Below are 20,239 nucleotides of genomic sequence, written 5' to 3'. Positions count from 1 at the left end.
ACTGAGAGCAGCTGGTAGCTCTGGAGGCAGAAAGAGGTGGGAAAAGCCCAGAAAAATCTGCATTGCAGATAAGCCTCCTGGGAGACAGCTGAACTCTTAACATCTCCCCAAGCCAGTTTCTCTCCAGAGAGCATAGTGGCCCCAGGTGGTGTAATTTAGAATGTAAATAATTTCCAAGCCTTTCTGGTGACCTTGTGTGATTTCACACAATTGCATCTTTGTGTTGCTGCTTTTCACCTGTCAATGTTTGTTTATTGTGGGTGGGGGCTGGGGTGGGAGGGGGATGGGGGTGGATTGGGCAGTCAGAAAGGGACACAATAAATAAAATTGTGTAGAACTCTCACTGTTTCTTTTATAGGTCTTACCTACCTTTTATTTAGTGTTAGGCTTTATCTTTATTAAACTTATATTACTCAGCTTCAAAACAACATAAAGAAAGAACTGAACACCTACCCTGACTATTAAGAAGGGGGTTGAGAAATACAAACTTGGAATGCCATAATCATCATTGCCATTTATAGTGCTTCTGCTATGTAAATTATCTTCATTAACTCCCTCGAGATCCTAATGAAGTTGATCTTATCATTCCTGTTTTGTACAACTGAGGCTTGATAAATTTCCAATGTCTCACCGTGGATGAGGGCCAGAAACTAGACTTGAACCCAAGGGCTAACTTCAAAGAGTGCACTTATTCCGCTACATTATAACCCTGTGTTTGTTAAATGCCTTTCATGTGCCAGACATTCTGCTTACAAAAGGCAATAATGGCTCTGCCTCCAGAAACCCTGCTTCACTGGGATAAAGGCAATTGTAATAAATAGTTTTATAAATAGAGGCTATTATTTTAAAAAAAACAACTTTTCTAAAAGACTTCATATTTTCTGGAATGTGTTCCCAAATAGTAATTTAGAATTATATATATATATATATATATAAAACACCCTGAAATTAAAGTCTAGTATATGATCCTAAGAAAAGTGAGTACTATCTGTGGGGTATGAGAGGAAGAGGTGGGTGGAGCACAGGATTTTTAGGGCCGTGCCAATCTCTGTATGATATTATACTGATAGATATATGTCGTTATACATTTGTCAAGCCCACAGAATGTACACCAAGAGTGAGCCCTAAGATAAATTATGTACTTTGGGTGACTATGATGTGTCGAAGTTCATCCCTGATGAAAAGTGGACCATTCTGTTGAGACTGCTGCTAATGGGGGAGGCTATGCACATGGAGGGGGATGTGGGAAATCTCTGGACCTCCCTCTCAATTTTGTTACAAACCTAAAACTGCTCTAAAAATAATGTCTTAATACAAGAAGTGTATAGAGCAGCGGTTCTCAACCTGTGGGTCATGACCCCTTTGGGGGTCAAACGACCCTTTCACAGAGTCGCCTAAGACCATCAGAAAACACATATTTCAGATGGCAATTCCTAACAGTAGCAAATTACAGTTATGAAGTAGCAACAAAAATAATTTTATGGTTGGGGGTCACCACGACATGAGGAACTGTATTAAAGGGTTGTGGTATTAGGAAGGTTGAGAACCACTGGTCTAGAGCAAGAGCAGGGTGGACTTTCTGGACACCTTTGACAATCCAGTATGGAGTCACTGTCAACCACAGTTCTGTCAAGTGCTATGTCAAGATTGAGGTAATGGGGTGTAAAGGAAATGCCCTTAGGAGGGGCCCAGAATGCCCCAAACCACCAATCTGGACACTTGGACAAGGATTCCATCTGGACACCGATATGAGTGGGACCTTCATCCCTTGTAGGCTACAGGAACTCAGAACTCGAACCTCCTGACCTTCGAGCTTCGCTGTACTCCGGGTCAGGCTCAGAGCCCTGCTGTACTTCCATTCCACCCCAACGGTGCTGCAGTGCAGCTGCCTGGCTTGAGCCCGATGCCCCCTCTCCACCTGCGGGTGCCGCAGTGATGGGGACTGCATGCCGGAGGCTTGCTCTGCTGGCTTCTATCGCATGGGCTCCCCCATCTCTGGATGGAACCTGTGTGTGGTCTCCCCTAATAAACCTGGCATTGTGGAAAGACACACACGTGTGACTCCCTTTGGGGACACTTCCTTGCTCACGACAAGGGGGAAAACAGCAAGATAATATCTAATTAAACGGAGAGCACATACATGGTTTTGATGAGCTAGAAGATGGATGAAATTTTACAAATGGAACTTGGGTTGAGATTTGTTAGGTATGCTTTTTAGGGAAAGAGAACAGAATAAAAAGTCAGTCCGTCATCAGCCAACATACTTTTTTGAGCATCTACTCTGTTTAGCCCCTGCAGTAGATTCTGGGGTTCTGGTCGAGAACGGGACAGACACTCAGGAAGGTTCGGATTGTGGGGAGACCTGCATTAAACTGGTAAACATGAAGCGAGAGCAGTGCAGAGTGCTATGGAATACGGCGGGCCTGTCTTAGACCACAGGCCGAGAGAAGGCCTGGCCGTGAAGTTGGACACCTGACCAATGAGAGGACTTGAGCAAGGGGAGGGCAGGGGGCTGAGAGTGTGGTGGGGAGAGGAGTGTAGAGAGAGTGTGCTAAGCAAAAAGAAAAAAATATATACTATAGCCCAAGGCAGCAACGTTTCACAGGTGCGCCTCAAGAATGTGTAATACTGTGACACCGGACTATTCAGTCGGGGGCATCGGACTCTTTTCCCTCAGACTGTCAAATAAAACATGGCAAGAGCCAACACAATAGCTTTGCAGTGTGAATGAATCAAAATCACACTTATTTTTTTGTCAGATGGGTAAAATATATATTTTTTGGTGTGCTACAGATTTTCAATAATTAGTTTATGTGTTCCATGAGATGGAAAAGGTTGAAAATTGCTGGCCCCAAGGCAAATAACTCAAGATTGGCTGGAGAATCAGACAGAGGCCAGATCATGGATGGCCATGAAACACAATTTATAAATTCCCAACTTTATTATGAATGCTATGGAAAGTATTGAAAGGTTTTAAACACAGAAATATTATAATTAGATTGCATTTTTAAAAGGTGGGTCCAGCTACTCTGTGTATAATGGCTTGTATAGAGCAACAGTTGACACAGAATGCTTGTCAAGATCAGAGATGATGAGGGACTAACTAACATGATCCGTGGGGACAGAAAAATAGATGTATTGGAAAAACATTTAGAAGGTAGAACGGGTAGGACTTGGGAACTGACTGGTCTGGTTTAGGAGAACTCACTTAGAGATGCAACACGGTCCCAGAAGGACAGGTGTCTTAGAAATGCTGGACTCTCTTTAACCCTTTGTGAGTGTTTGACTTTCTGTAGCCTCAGACTTGGCTAACTACCCAGAAAACCAGGATGAGGCCCAAAGATAAACCTCATCTGCTCAGAAAGGAGGTTTATGAGCGTACAAAGTGTAATAACTACCTGATGCTACCTGTTAACTTAGAAATGCATTGTTCTTCTGGTGGTCTACATGACTACCCACCATATGCTTTCACTATTAACTCCCTATAGAAAGGAATCCTGTCCTGGATGGGGTGTGGATTCTTCCTTGCTGGCCACCTTGCAGCTGCTTTACCCATGTGTGTAAATGTCTTCTATTAAAGCTGTTATGAATTTAAATAAGGCTACATGTCAGTTCTTCAGAATTGATCCTGAATTTAGACTTTTGGGGCTTTCCCCCAACAACTGGTATAATTTAGGTAATAATTTTAATATAAATAATGATAAATGATAAAATGACATCTCCAAGCCTTTGAAAGTACATGTAAAGTTGTTATACAAAATAATGACTAGGGTAGCTTATAATGGAAAAAAAACCCCACTAACAGTGGCTTAAACATAATAGAAATTCATTATAAGATTATCTCACACTCAAAATGGCTGCTAAAGATCCAGCCATTTAGTCTAAATTCCCAACCGCAGAAAGAAGAGGTGATAAAAAGCACAACCTTTCTTTCTAAGAAGTTGACCTAAGTTTCACACGCAACTTGTGTTCATAACCAACTGGCCAGACATTAGTCAGATCTACTTGAAAAGGAGGCTGGAATTCTGAATTTCATTCTGAGTTGCCATGTGCCCACGAATACCCCAATAGCAGGAGTCCTGTTATTACAGGAGATCATCAATACTGGGGACAAAAGTAATCTGTACCACATTAATTATGGGCTAAGGCCTTAGGTATGAATTGGAAAAAAAATGAAACTTATAAATCTTACCAGACCTTCACAACAACATAAAATTAAAACACACTGAAATAAACTCACTTTGAAGTTAACACTACACATTTGTCAAAACCTCCAAGAACAATTTTTAACCTTAATTACCATCTAGATGGGCTGGGTGAGTTAAACAGAGCTTCCTCATCAATAAATACGGTTTTATACTGCTTCAGAGCAGCTTTAGCTATGCCAATAGTTAAGTATAGTTGTTTATGATTTCATTTTCTTTACCTTTAATAGTGGCCATAAAAAGCCAAACGAATGCATTTTAATCACATTCCTTGGTATGAGGAGTTGAGTTTAAATTATGTTATGTTACTGGATCTGTTAACATTTAACTAGGTCTGGTGACTTACCCTTTACAGACATTCAACTTTAGAATGTAATAACTTCATGCAGCAAATGAGAATTAATAGCAGTCAGTGAGTGGTATATACATTACTCAGCACACATTTATATTGATTTATTTTATGCTTTGTCTCTTTGATGTGTTCTCAGTTTGTTTCTAAGAATAAAGGCTACCAATAAGATGCTGATGTTTGAATACTTTAGGGAAAATACTCTTATCATCCACAAGTGATTCCCAAGGCCACTGTGAGTATGCCAAAGTCAAAGGCTGGTGTGACTCTTAAGTTTCTAGATTTAATTTTCTCTAAATATTTCTTCAACGTTTACAATTAAGCCACTTTACTGTTATTCTCTTTTTCTTTTTTTTCCTTTACCGAATGCTTCATGTCCCAAACTCAATGAGAGAACAGAAATCTTTGATTAACTTAAGCCATATGAAATGAATAATAGTATTGTGGCAGCTAATTAACAGCACTAAATTATACTCATTATTAACATAAATATTCATATTCACGTTCTTCTAAAAAGCTTCTGGCACAGCAAAAGAAACAACCATCAAAATGGAAAGGCAACTCAACTGTATGGGAGAGCATAACTGCCAATGATATATCAGATAAGGGGTTAATTTCCAATATATATAGAGTACTCATACAACTCAACAAAAGGAAGACAAAGAACCCAATTAAAAAATGGGCAGAGGAACTAACAGACACCTCTCCAAACAGGACATACAAATGGCTAAGAGACATATGAAGAAATACTCAACATCACTAAACATCAGAGAGATACAAATTAAAACACCTCACACTTGTCAGATTGGCCGCCATCAACAAATCATCAAACAACTAGTGTTGGCGAGGGTGTGGAGAAAAGGGGACTCTAGTACACTGCTGGTGGAAATGCAGACTGGTGCACCACTGTGGAAAACACTATGGTGTTACTTCAAAAAATTAAAAATTGAACTGCCACTTGACCCAGTGATCCCACTTCTAGGAATATACCCTAAGAAGCCTGAAACACCAATCAGAAAGAATATATGTACCCCCATGTTCATAGCAGAACTATTTACGATTGCTAAGATCTGGAAAGAGCCCAAATTGTCCATCAGTAGACCAATGGATAAAAAGCAGTGGTACATATACCCAATGGAGTACTACACAGCTGTAAGAAAGACAGATCTCTTATCCTTTGAGACAACCTGGAGGGGCCTGGAAAGTATTATCCTAAACAAGCCAAACAGAGAAAGTATCATATGATTTCACTTATTTCTGGAATATAATGAACATAACAGTCTGAGAAATGGGGTAGTCCCAGAGACTTGGAAGTGGGGTACAGACTGACAATCCCCAGAAGAGGGGGAGAGATAAACCACAGAACTTATATGCATGTATGCATGAACAATGGACATGGACAACAAAGCTGGGGACAGGGCAGGGAGGAAGGGGAGGGGGGAATCAGTGGGGGAAAAAAGAGAAACATCTGTAACAAAAAAAATAAATTAATTATAAAAAAAAATATTCACGTTCTTAATTTTGCCAACAAAGGATTACATAGCATTAAGTCACATATTCCATTCTATCAGTTAAATTAATATAGATTAATTTATTTTACTGTAACTGATAGTATATTAACTACATTCTTGGCCTGCTTTATTTTAGTTTTGCTACCAATGCATGATTTCTGGGTCTTTTGCATCACACGCAGAGTTTTTGTTGTCTCTACTTGGGGTTACCTTGCAATCCTATTGGGTAGGGAAGTAGTTTTCCTGGTACTATGGCTAATTGCCAAGTTTGCATTTATTTGTTATTCTAGTATAATATGTATAAAGACAGTTTATATTTATAGTCTGTTTTTTAGTTTACAACATGCATTTATATGTTCTATCTCAACACTGAAAATCAGTTATTATCTTTATTTTACAAAAAAAAAAAAAAAAAGGCTTAGGACAGAGAAGTAATGTTTCCAACTAGCTAGTAAACAATAGAGGTAGAACAATATAATTAGTGCAAAAGAATGCCATGCAAACATGTTGATATTGATGTTATAAAAAATCATAGTGAAAAAAATTAGATATGGTCCTTGATGGAAGAGTTACGCATGCTTCTTTCTCCAAATTACCATTAAAATGATTTTTAAATGTTGAAAAAGAATGACCTAACCAAAAAAAATGGAAGCTGTTCTAGAAGTCAGAATGCAGAAGGGTTTAGACAGAAAGAGGAAAAACAGGACGTGAACTACTGGTGGGAGCACGTGGATGAACAGCAAGCTTCCCAAAGGAACGTGGAGAAGCTCCAAGCTTAGAGCCTTCAGGCAGAGTCCAAAGGGAGTGGGGGACCACCATCGCAGCAACTCGTTCAGAACAACTGGGACCCTTCCCTTCTTTTTCTCCCTTGTACCATAGTCTCAGCTGACAGTAGAAGCTTTTGCCCTCAAGGGTGAACACAAGAACTAGTCTTCATGAAAGCAGCTGATTCATTTTGGAACGTGGTCAAGTACAGATGGATGGATGAAGAACTGAAACCCACTGTGGAAGTGTGAGGATCCTGACCTGCTCACTCGTTGGTTCCATCTCCATGCTCCTCTGGGATGGCTGCTCCCAGAGACTCTGCCAGTTCCCAGACCTGCGCTCGTAGTGAGGGAGACACGGATCTGCCCATTGCACAGGAGACTTACCGCACCTACCTAGGGTCTTCAGCCTAGTTTTTCATTCATAAAACAAAACAAAACAAAACAAAACCACAACTTCCAAATCATTTTGGGAAAAAAAACAACCCCAGCCAGTGTGGCTGAGTGGTTGAGCGTCAACCCATGTACCAAGAGGTCACCGGTTCGATTCCCAGTCAGGGCACATGCCCAGGTTGTAGGGCCGATCCCCAGTTGGGGACATGCAGGAGGCGGCCAATCAATGGTCTCTCTCATCAATGTTTCTATCTCTCTCTCCCTCTCCCTTCTTCTCTTTCTAAAATCAATAAAGAAAAAAAAAATTAAAACAAAACAAGCTAGACAAGAAAAATACTTTAAAAAAAATGACTCTTGGGGAAATAAAGATAATCTAGGGAATGAGAAAGAGCTTAGGGAACTTAAAAAGAATACTGCATACTTCAAAAATAAACTTCTTTCAAAAATAAAACTATGGAAAAATATAAGAGAATAAGAAAGAATGCATAGAAATTAATATATGATTACTCAAATAAGTAATTCACTGAACTGAAAAAAAACTGGCTGGGCTAAAGGCAAAAAATAATTCTGCTGATAAGAGGAAGAAGAACCTGGAGAGTACTATCCTGAGAGAAACAAGCCAATCGGAGAAAGACACAAATATCATGTGATCTCACTTATTGGTGGAATATAATAAACAGAAAAAGCTGATGAACACAATGGACCCAGAGGCACAGAAAGGAATACAGATCAGACTGGCAAAACTCAGCGGGGGGTGGGGTGGGGGGAGATAAACCACAGAACTTATATGCACGTATTTGTAACCACGGACATAGACAATGCTGGGGGCAGGATGGGGAGGAGGGTGTCAATAGGGGAAAAGGAGAAACATCTGTAATAAAAATTTAAAAAATAATAATTTTTTTTTTAAAAGAGGAAGAAAAAACTCCTAGAACGTAGAAAAAGAGAAAAGGAGGTTTAAAAAAAAAAATGTAAGAAAGCAGACTGAAAAGCAACCCAGGAAGTCCAACATTTGTCAATAGGAATCCCCTAAATATAGAACAGAGGCAAAAATAATAAGAAAAATAAAAGTAAAACAGAGAAAAGTTTCCCTGAGTTAAAAAGATAATTTAAAATGGTCACATTACCAAATGGGATAAATGATAAAAGACTTTTATCTAGACACATCCTTTTGAAATTGTACTAAACTCCTAAAATCTACTAGAAAGAAAAAGAAATCAAGGTTATTCACAGAAGAATAAGAATTGGACTGATACCAGAATTTTCATCAATAACACTGGGTGCTTAAAATCAAATGATATTCGAAAGAATTGTAAAAAACAAACTAAAAATGGAGGCAGAAAGCAAGAAACAGTGTTAGGGTACAAAATTCCCCACTTTTATTGTAGGAAGTCAACAGATAATGTTTAAAGTTAAGAAACTGTTTACAACCAAAATGGCAATCCGAAGTACTCTTAGAGAACAGTAATTATTAAAATAATTTTCACTGGGATGTGAGATTGGGGATGGGTTTAGGGAAAGAGACTTTTATTTTATTTTGGTTTCTTTGGCTTGATTTTTTTCTTTACCATGTGCAGGTATTAGTTTAATTAGAAAGTGACAAATTCACCATTCATTCAAAAATATATATTGCATGTCTATGCTATGGTAACGAGTTTTCAAGGCACTGGAGAAATACCAAAGGCAGCAGACAAACCAAAGTTCCTATACTTTTAGACTATATTCTGTAGGAAGAGACAGAAAAAAAGAAATAAAGAAAAAAAAAGAAATCTTGCCACTATTGACATTTGGAGCCAAATAATTCCTTGCTGCAAGAGATTGTCCTTTGTAGGATATTTAGCAGCATCCCTGGCCTCTACCCATTAAATGTCAGTAGCTCTTGCCCAGTTCTCACAATCCAAAATATCTCCAGACATTTGCAAATGCCCCTGGCAGGGGGGGCAAATTGCCCCTGGTTAGGAACAACTAGTATAGTGCTTAGCTTTGGAGCCAGACAGACCTGGGTTTTCCTTTGAGTACCACCAATTATTAGCTATTTATCTTTGGGAAATATACTTAACTTCACTAAACCTCATTTCCTCTTCTGTAACTGGGAATAAAAAACTATTTTCAGGGTTTTCTCTCCTTCTCCTTGCCCTCTTTCTTTTTAAATAAGCATATGAGATGATGTATGTACTTGACACATAATATGCATGACATAAATAAGAACTATTATTATTTTAATATTAATTGTATTAATGATGAGGAAGAAGAGGAGGAGAGAAGCCTGTGGAGTGGAAGGTGTGTTCCAAGGATTAGTGAAGAATAAGAAGTCCGTGTGGTCCTTAAATGCTTGGGTGAGGGTTCTGGCTGTGCTGAATGGCACTGTCCAATAAAACAATGGGATTATGGAAATGTGCTATAGTGTATAATATTCTGTGAAAATAATATGACTATGGAGAACTGAAAATGTGGCTAGTATGATTAAGGAAATGAAATACTAATTTTTTTTTATTTTAAACAATTTTAATTTAAATAGTTGCATAGGTAGGGTGCTACCATATTTATTGGCGAGCACAGCTTAAGAGAGTAAATGAGAACCACTGAAGGGAAAAAATGGAAACAACAAAGAAGAGGGTTACACTTTGTCTGGGAGATTCCTGGGGAATGGTGTTCAGGGCAGGGACCCCAGAGAGAAGCATGTCTGTAACCCTGGCATGTTATAATGAGCGCCTGGAGGAGGGTGGTGGAAAGGAGAATATGGAGAAGAGGTTGGACACCACAAGAATGTCCTCAGTGAACCCATTCATATGGGTGTCAGCCTTGAGACACTCACCTCAACCTCAGCCCTACTCAATGACCTCTGAGGTTGTTACTTTCTTTACGTATCTACCATTCCATCTATGTCTGGGATCAGAACTGGGATTCACAGCTTCCGGCTCCAAGTTCTTTTTACAAGCTCTTATAATTATACTAGTAGGCAAATCACAATGCCTGCTTTTTTAAAATGTTTCTCCATAAACCTGATTTTCTAAAGCTGTAATGATTTTCTCTGCTATCCTGAGTTCTTGCTGAATTATTTACCACTTGCTTAAAATTCTGTGAAACTTATAACTAAAGAATGGATTCTTACCATTAATCTATCCCTCCGTCAAATGCTTTTAAGTCAGTAAGATTATATTTTCTAGGATTCAGCCTTATCTCCTTTTCATATTGTGCCATTTCAGTAATAACTGTTATTTTTACTGGCATTTACTGAGCTCCACGCCGCACTATGCTAGGACTGTAAACGCAGGAGTCTTTGGGGAGGGAAGGGCAATCCGTTTAGTGAGAGTCGTGGCTGCCTTGGAGTGGGTTCTTTACGTTAGCAATCCAGTGCATTATCAAAATGGTTCAGATTTAGGACAAAAGACTCAATTATCTGTTTGACTGGTAGTAGCTGAAAGTAAACGCTTTGGAGTCAGAACGAAAATACGAGCCCCAGGTTTACCATTTTCTAATGGGGTAACAGGGGTAGGTCATTTGTAGTCTTCTAACTTCAGTTTTCTCATCTGTAATATAGAACAAGAAATGCCATTCCTATTGCAGGGATTGTTGTGAGTTTGGGGATGTCATGTTTTAGAAAACGCTTTCTATAACTTACAAAGTGATACAGAATTATTATTTTTTTCCCTAAAGTCTAATTGTAGCTTTTTAACTTGTTGCATTATTTTAACAATTTTATAATCCAAAGTCCACATCCTGGGTCTTATAGTGATTGTAATACAAAAATGCGCGCACACATTAAGCTATATATGACATTTACTATTTCTCGTTCATGTATGGTACTATCCACCATCATGTAGAGGAAAAGCATAGCAGACTGACCAAGTTATATGAATTAAATAGGACCATGAGTTCTAAGCAGGATTTTAAAAATGTTTTCATTGTTAGATCTCAAATACCAATGTAATCTTGCAAAGTCAGTAATTTTAAGGCTCTCTGTCCCCACTACTTAAATTTTTTGAGATTCTAGAATATCATGAGTTCACTATAGTATGCTCAAAATCATCTTAACCAGTTACTCTTATGCATTGTGTGAAGAGAATCCTTAATGCTTCCATGTTGTATCTTATGCTGCATACATAATTATGAAATCTTACAATGAGAAAATCCTACAATAAGCAAGAAAATATTTTTTAAAAATATTTTTATTAATTTTAGAGAAAGAGGAAGGAAGGAGAGAGAGATAGAAACATGGATGATACACCGCTGGTGGGAATGCAGACTGGTGCAGGCACTATGGAAAACACTATGGTGTTACCTCAAAAAATTAGAAATTGAACTGCCATTTGACCCAGTGATCCTACTTCTAGGAATATACCCTAAGAAGCCTGAAACACCAATCGGAAAGATTTTATGTACCTCCATGTTCATAGCAGCACTATTTACAATAGCTAACATCTGGGAACAGCCCAAGTGTCCATCAGTAGACAAGTAGATAAAAAAGCTGTGGTACATATACACAATGGAGTACTATGCAGCTGTAAGAAAGAATGATCTCTTATCCTTTGAGATGACATGGAGCGACCTGGAGAGTATCATCCTAAGTGAAACAAACCAAGCAGAGAAAGACAAATATCACATGATCTCACTTATTTGTGGAATATAATGAACATAACAGTCTGAGGAACAGGGTAGAGCCAGAGACGTGGAAGTGGGGTATAGACTGACAATCCTCAGAAGAGGAGGTGGGGGGAGGGAAGAGATAAACCACAGAACTTATATGCATGTACGCATTACCGATGAACATGGACAACAAAGCTGGGGACGGGGCGGGAGGAGATGGGGAGGAGGGTGTCAATGGGGAAAAAAGGAGAAACATTTGTAACAAAAATAAATTTAAAACAGTAAAAAAGAAACATTGATGAGAGAGAACATTGATTGGACACTTCCCACATGCCCCCCACTGGGGACCAGGCCCACAACCTGGGCATATGCCCTGAGCAGAATCGAACTGGTGACCTCTTGGTGCATGGGTTGATGATCAACCACTTGGCCAGGCAAGAAAATATTTTTAAAGAAAACTAAATATAGCCCTGGCCAGTTTGGCTCAGCGGTTAGAGTGTCGGCCTGCGGTCCGGAGAGACCCAGGTTCAGTTCCCGCTAAGGGCATGTACCTCAGTTGCAGTTTGTCCCCAGCCCTGGTTGGTTGTGCGGGTGGCAGCCACTGTGTCCCTTTCATGCTGATGTTTCTCTCTCTTTCTCTTCCTCTCTCTCCCTCCCACTCTCTCTGAACAAAAAAAATGGAAAAATGTCCTCGGGTGAGGATAAAAACAAACAAACAACAACAAAAAAAACCCTAAATATAAACATTGTTAACCTCCAAAATAAAACATAAGATCTTCCTAGAGAGAAACCTCATTTCCAAAATTCTTACACAATGTGAAGAAATACATTTTGGCTACAACGTGTTAAATGAAGTAGCTTTGTTTTAACAATTGCCAGATGTATGTGGATCAAGGTACTTCCAGCTGCTTTAAATGGTCATAACTCAGTGCCATTAACACCCGGAAAGAATCTGAAGAGAGTTAATTTGAACCATCCGAGGAAGACCCAAGTGGAATCCACACAAAAAGCGGATTGATTTAGACTATTTTTAAGAGAGAGGGAGACTTTGTGTCAGAAAGACCAGAAATTATCTTCTGCTACTCTGAGACTCTTAACTATTGAACAAGTGGCTAAAGGGCATGGGCATGGTACCCAAATTCTGGAAATTTTACTAATTCCAGTTTGACAGTGCAAAGAAGACTAGCACTGTCCATTACAGAAAGACTAGAGTCACACACACACACACACACACACACACACACGACACTCACGACACTCGTTTTCTAAGATGCCTAGGATATGACTTCTCTCCTCAAGGACATTTCCTAAATGTTCTCCTTGAAGCAATATGGTTATCAATTTAAGTTGACATCTGTTTCTATAAAAACTAATTTGATAATTCACTAGAATTTTTAATTAGAAGTCCCTAATGGCACTGCCCACGCCTACTTGGCTGTTTAAATAAACACCAAATGACAAAATGACAGAGACTAGGTTCAGAGACCTAGACCTGGAGACAGAAGCAGCCCTTTCAGTGAAGGACAAATGCGAATCCGCATAAGGACGTCCTAAATGAACGCACTGAAACTGTTCTCCTTGATGGATGAGTATACCATATTTATTGAATGTCTTGTTTTCTTAGATATTTTACAGCTGCAAAGTGTGGTGTGGGGGGAATCAAGCAGTAACTGCCCCCAAGTTCCTGTAACTACAAAGGAGCGGGGCAGTTAGAGCCCAGCCGTGGAGGCAGAAGGGCGACACCCCTCCGAATCTGTCGAGGCTTGTGAACACTCAGGCCTCTGAGCGTCTCATCGTCATCCTTCCTCCAGAAGAATGCAGGTGCTGTCATCGACCAAAACATTCCTCCCAAAAGAAATGACTCTGTTGGGAAAAAATGCGTTCCTTAAATCCGAGACTACCCTCAGAAGTTCCCCAGGCTCTACGTCAGGTCACCTAACGCGGGTATTTAGGTGGGAGTGGCCCGAAGATGGAATGTGGAGAGCTGGACGCTCACTGCTGAGCACAGAGGAACGTGAGAGACGTCGGGAGCTGGGGGCCACACAACGCAGCAGGCCGGTACTATGCTGAACATCCAGGCCGAGAGGAGGTTCAAAGTCCAAAGAAATCACGAGGCAGGGAACAGACTGGAGTTAAGAAACTGGCACCGAAACAATTACGTGCAATCGCATCCCAAACCTGAGCCACAAGAATTCAATATATGGCATAAATAAGCATTGAGCAGGAGCAGAAAGAATGAAATGTCGGTAGCTCATTAGCCAGTTTAATGGATCTTTCATAAAAAATAAAAGTCTGGAATCGAAACAACTCAGAAGAGGAACAATCCTCTCTCACCATCCAAGAGGTTGAAAAGTATGTAGTACTTACTGCTTTATGAAGAGAAGGGCTCATAGGAACTTTTCTAACCATTTCTAATTTTTCTAGTCTGGACATGCACCCTCCAATCTCCAATCAAAGCAGTTTCAACATCACCTGGGAGCTTGTTAAAGAATCTCAACTTGTACCTGTCCTCACACCTACCGATTCTCAGTCTGCATTTTAATAAGATCTCAGTTGATTCCTGTCTGCTGTAAAGTTTGAAAAGCTTATCTCCCAGCGTCTATTCATACTCCCTTCTCATCCATTTGCTGCACAGCTGCCTGAGTAATCGTTTAATTTCATTTGCTTACCCCCTGATTATTCCCCCCTCTAGCAGGAAGTTCTAGGAAGGCAGGGAAGGGGCATGGAATTTGCCCCACTAATTCTGTCAGCATCTACTGACTGCCTACTGTGTCCCAGGCAGTCTGCTGGAGACCAGGGATACAATAAAATTAAAAGAGGGCTTCTTTCCTCAAGTAGCTTTTAGCTACCTTTCTCCTTTCACTTTTCTTTCCAGTTGTCAAATTAAAATCTTAGAGTCATCATTGAGTCCTTCTGCTTTTCATTCCTCCTATGAATCAAGTACTGACTATACTCTGTATATGAATTTAAGCTCAAAAACATCTCTCATTGTCATGACCTCTTCTTTCATGCCCACTGTCAACAGCCTCTTGGATCCTTCATTTTTTAAATGAATTATCTGTTCAAAGTGATGCTTTCTTCAACATGCTCTTACACACAACTCTAATTTATCTCATAGAGCTATAAAAAAGAAGTCATCTGAGAATGCAGTTGAGGTCACAATGGTCTCTTACTCAATATACACTAAATAGCTTCCAGTTGAATACTGGAAAAGAAAAACACAACTCCTCAACTTGGCATTTAAGATCCCTTTCCAATGTATTAGGTTGAACTGAATGAAATTTTTATTTTGGTTTTTAAAAGGTAGACTATTATTCATTTCATATGGTACAACCTACATAGTAATCATGTATCTTCTCATCCTTATTTTCTAAGAATCCCCTTCTGTCCTGCACTCTAGAATACAAATGAGATCAGTCTACACCTTCCAAGCATGCTCACTTCCTTTGGTGTCTTTGCTAATGTTTAGTCTTCCTGGAGCTCCTCCATGCATTATCTCTCCCTTCAATACGTCTATTTACCCCTAAGTTCCATCTCAAAAGACTCATCCTCCATGATGCGTTTCCTGTTGAGCCCCTTCTAAATTGTTAGTAATCCTGCCATGAAATGAAGTCCCTGAAGAAACTATTCAAGTGTCTCCTACTCTACCAATGAGTGTTGGTGCTACTTCCTTGTCTTACTCTGCTGTACCCATTGAGTTCCAACAGTGTTTTGTTGTATATACTTCCTTGCAAGTAGAACATCTTAGTACATATTTGTGTAATTATTAGTGCCCACAGTTATCTTTCTGGATTAGTAAATTTTATTTAAGGTTGAACGTGGTGTTTTTTCACTGTTCATGATAGTGTTTCCTGCTTGTTTATTATTTTGGCCATTTGAAACTTCTGTCATTAGCTAAATTATTAAAAAAAAAAAAAAAAACTTTGCAAGATATGGTATCTGTTATATTATTTAGCACCAGAATTCTATGACTAATTTTCTCATCTAGATTACGCAGTTCAGTAATGCAACTTCATTGTAATGACACAGGAGATGCTTTATTAATTCATGTATTTTTAAATTTCGTATTTATCTCTGACATTCCTCCTTAAAGAATAAAGTTCCTCAGGTCAGATAGAAAATATGTATTAAAAATATGAAATATATCAGAGTTTGAATACTATAGTGATGTATTTGAAGATATATTTACTTCTATATTATGTATATAAAAACAAGAATCTATAAGCATACCATTTTAACCTTCTTGCAGCAATATATAAATCACGTGCATAAATAAAACATTAAAACTATGACTATGAGTCAAAAATTTACTAGGAAAAAATGTAGTATGTTGTGGTTATGTGAAGGACTTTGGGCCAGACTTGTGTTGATCGCCCAACTAGAGTCTCGGTTCATTCATTTGTAAAATGGAGATCATACCCACTTCCCAGGATGGTATCAAGAGTTAAAACGAGACCACATGTGCTAGGGCTTAGATATTATCTGGTACATCATCAACAAACAATTATAGTTTCATTAATAAATATAAGTGACAATAAGAAAGATTTCTCAAGAGCTATTATGATTCTAGAAGTTTCTTTATAGATTCCTTAAGTATATATGTATGAAATGATGTCATACGTAACTAGTCCACAATGAGCAAGAAAGTGTTTGGGAAGACTATGACATCATTTCCAGTGTTGCATTTAGAAAGAGAGAGAGAGGAATGGCCGCCTCCCCTCTGCTGCAGCAAAATCTTGGCCGAAGACATAAAGAGCAATAAACAATGTCAAGCCTGGGAATATTTAGGAAGTGTCCATAAAGCAAAACTCATGCTGCAGTTTGGCATCTTTCCCCTAGCTGATGAAAGTGAAAGGGACATTTCAAAAATTCTTTCCATCTTAACCTAAAACCAAGAAAATACTCTTCCTTAGAGCCTGGAGAAATTTTTACACATGGTTTGCCTGTTTTTCTATGTGACATTATCTAATTAGTTATCATAAATTAGGGATTTATGATGAATATTTTGGGTAACTAAAACAATGTAGCAAATGTCTGTTTTATAGTATGTAATCTCGTAAAAAACAAGACCAAAAAACTAATAGAGGAAAATGCAAATTTTTCCATCAAATTCATTTATCCATTAAAGAAATATTTAGTGAACTACTGTGGTCAAGGCACTATGCTATGTGCTGAAGGTACAAGTGAAAATTCAGTCAAGGAATTTAATACCAAAACTAATGCCCAGATGTTGTTGGTTAGAAAAACAATAATACAGATCCTTAAGTCTCTTACAGTCCAGTATTTAAATTCTGTTCTGATTTGACAATGTAACAGACTACTTGAATAAACTCTGGTTTATTATCTAAAATCTGTCAACACACACCTAAGATGAACTTTAAATGGTGCTAAAAAATTTGGAGACCAAGAGGCTAATATGCCACCTCTGTAGCTCCAGTTTTTATTGACAATACAGTGAAGACTTTTTTTGATGGATGAATAATAACTTCATCCTTTTCCAATTCATCTAAATACCCCAGAGTTTAAAATTAATGTAATGATTTCCTCAATGAGTCTAAAAATTAGGAAACAGATTCTCCTATGAAATATATACTGTATAAATTTAGTCAGAGAGGAAAATATCAAGTAGAGGGTTGTTGTTTTCTTCACCAAACATAACATGTTTTCACTTACTGTGAATAAAATCTAAAAACAGAGTACGGTCCCAAGGGTTTTACAATACTCAGGAGGAATACCAAGTCCCGTTTGGGGATTTTCATACATAATTCCACCGACTAATTTCTGAGAAAAAAGTGCAATATATTTCATCTCTGAATACATGAAGTAAATCTAATAGACTAGTCTGTTAGATTTTGTTCAATATCTGAAATAAAATAATTTCCCGCTTTTAGAGCACAGTGATTTAACAAATTCCTTCTCTTGTGCAAGAATATTATATGATGCTGCCTACACTCTGGAAGGGTGGTAACAGTGACGTCTGCCCCTTCCCCCTCTCCCACAATAACCACCCACAGAAGCAAGGCTCTTACTAAGTGTTTGTGGAATGAATACATTAAGGGTCTCATAATTACACATTGCAGAGAAAATTAAACAAGGACAATGCATTGGTCTCTTGTCCTTCAACTGCTACAGATATTCATGCTCACAGGTGTACACTCACATACTTCTGATATTTCAAGATCAGTAGTTGAACATTAGCCATTTTTCACGTAAAGTGAAAAATAAAATACAAACTAACCTTACTGTGTTAAATATTTTGGATCCATAGTCTCGAGGGGAAATAGTATGTGAATGCCAAGGAAAGGCTTTAAAGACATTATTGATCTTCTTCTCATCAAAGCAGAAAATGTCTTCCACTTTTTTAAAGCCAAATTACAAATAAAGGTTTTACTGACATGAGTATACGTTAAAGTCAAAGATAACCTTACGGAATGAAAGAAAAGGTAATACCCGTACTTGCCATCTCCAATCAGTACACATCCTGGTGCTGAATGTGAAAATTAGTTATTTTTCCTGTAAGGCACAAGGCCTGGAATCAATGGATTTAACTGCTTTTATGGAGAGAGGAAGGGTAGCTTCCCATGCTGTCAATGCCAAAGGAAGCAACGTAAAATCGCTCTTTCGATAACTAGCAACCTCAGCCTTTGAATATATCTTTTGCTAAAGCATCTGTGAATAAGTTACAATCTTTTATTTGTAAAACCCAACAATACTGAGTCATTCCTAGCTCCTGTCTCTAGCACCCATTCTACTTGGGGAGGGCAAGCCATTTCACTTAGCCACTCAAAAAATGACTTTTTAGCAAGATTTCCTCAGATAAAATCAGTACTTAGTATATTTCTCTTAAATGCAGATAATTGAATTTTTAGTAAGATAGAGAATTTTGTACATTTTTAAGCATTATAATGATTAAAGTCCAACAATAAGTCAGACATACTAATATTTGTTAAAAACTTGCAAAACAGGGAAAAGACACAATTCTTCGGATATCTAATCAAAACAGCCTTAGAATATAGCATTCTCTGCCTAGGATCATACATGCTATAGACAATGATCAGCATAAGCTTAAGGATAAAAGACCAGTCACAGAGAGATGACTTCAAATAAAAACATTCCAATTCCTCCTTGATTTTCCCTCATTTTAAACATCCAAACAAAACATGTGGTACCTTTTAATTTTCTGAATGAGTGGTTCCCGATCAATGTTTCCTCGGTTAGAGACAACAAATTGAAGAATCTACCGAAACAAAACAAAAGGAAAAAAAAAATACATATATAGGTTTGTTAACTAAATATTGAAAATTGTCACTCACCAGCAAGCAAATGCATTCTTTACATCCAGACAATAAATCTGTCTTGAGGTCTGTAGTACGAACAATGCAGTACTTGAATTTTTAAGAAGCTCAGTAATGCATTTTAAATCATTTTACTTTGACATCACAGAAAGCAGATCCTTTAGGAAACAGATGAAAAATACAACGAAATGAAAATGTAAAGAGCCCAAACCGTTACCAGCGCGTCCGCTGCGATAGCACCCCAGCCTAGCCTTGGAGGACTGCTGCGGAACCCTTCCCCGGGAGCATTGTCGCCACGGGCGGCTCTGGCTCCAGCTCCCTAGCTCCAGACAGACTGCAGTCTGCAAGCCACCAGCTCCGTCTGTGTGTCAGGGAGAGGGGGGTTGCAAATCAGAAAAAGTCCCCGCAGTGGCGAAAAGGAAAATAAGGCGAGTGGGAGAGGGAGAGAGAGCTCACTAGCCTCAGAATTTTCGAGAATGATGACAAGCCACCCAGCTCCGCCATCATTCACTGAAAATAAGGTGCAGCCCTGGCTTATGATTCAGTGGTTTGCCGTAGGGGCTTCTGGTACCAAGTGCCTGACAGGCATTTTAATTGCCTCCATCCAAGTGTGTCCCCAGGAGTTGAGTCTATAAGCTTATGAATGTCATCATCTGGTCTCCTTTGTGTTACTGCCAGACACACACACACACACACACACAGTGTTTAAGCAGTTTTCTGCATATAGGATTACAAGTAAGTAAGTTAGGCTCCACAAACTGGATGTGACTAAATGACAGTTTATGGGAATTTTTATTATCCATATCAGTGACAACAGAGATTCTTTGATGCTTTGTCATTGGCAGATCATTAAAATATTTAAAAACTTAGTATCGCATATTGCTTGTTTATATTCCAAAATAAATAACTGTGCTCATTGGACAAATACATATATATATATATATATATATATTTTTTTTTTTTCTTATGAAAAAACTCAGCCCCCTTGTAACTGTGATAATTACGCACTTGGAAATGTCTTCCTTACAAGAGAGAATGCAGGAAAAAACAGAGGACTGGGAAACCAAGGTTGATGTGCGATTTCTGTGGGCGATCAATTTTATTTCATTTATACACAAAAGGAAAAGGAGGTGGT

At 38.6% G+C, this 20,239-nt stretch overlaps 1 protein-coding gene across 3 annotated transcripts in view; it reads right to left on the bottom strand.

The window, feature by feature from the left end:
• The window catches only part of MAP2 (microtubule associated protein 2), a 283,366-nt gene that overhangs the window by 124,284 nt on the left and 138,843 nt on the right, over positions 1-20,239 (bottom strand). Inside the window, exons 1-2 of one of the 3 annotated variants that reach the window (XM_036253789.1) lie at positions 19,322-19,505; positions 18,979-19,046 (exon numbers count right to left, since the gene is read on the bottom strand). The gene's annotated coding sequence lies outside the window, so the exon portion shown is untranslated. Of the gene's footprint in view, positions 1-18,978; positions 19,047-19,122; positions 19,177-19,321; positions 19,506-20,239 lie in introns of those variants that run through there. The other 2 variants (XM_036253788.1, XM_036253793.1) reach the window with 2 other exon arrangements.

This window comes from Molossus molossus, unplaced genomic scaffold (genome assembly GCF_014108415.1).
Source record: "Molossus molossus isolate mMolMol1 unplaced genomic scaffold, mMolMol1.p scaffold_m16_p_11, whole genome shotgun sequence".
Classification (NCBI taxonomy): domain Eukaryota; kingdom Metazoa; phylum Chordata; class Mammalia; order Chiroptera; family Molossidae; genus Molossus; species Molossus molossus.
The sequence above is the reverse complement of the archived record's forward strand: the minus strand, read 5'-3'. Positions and strand labels throughout refer to the sequence as shown.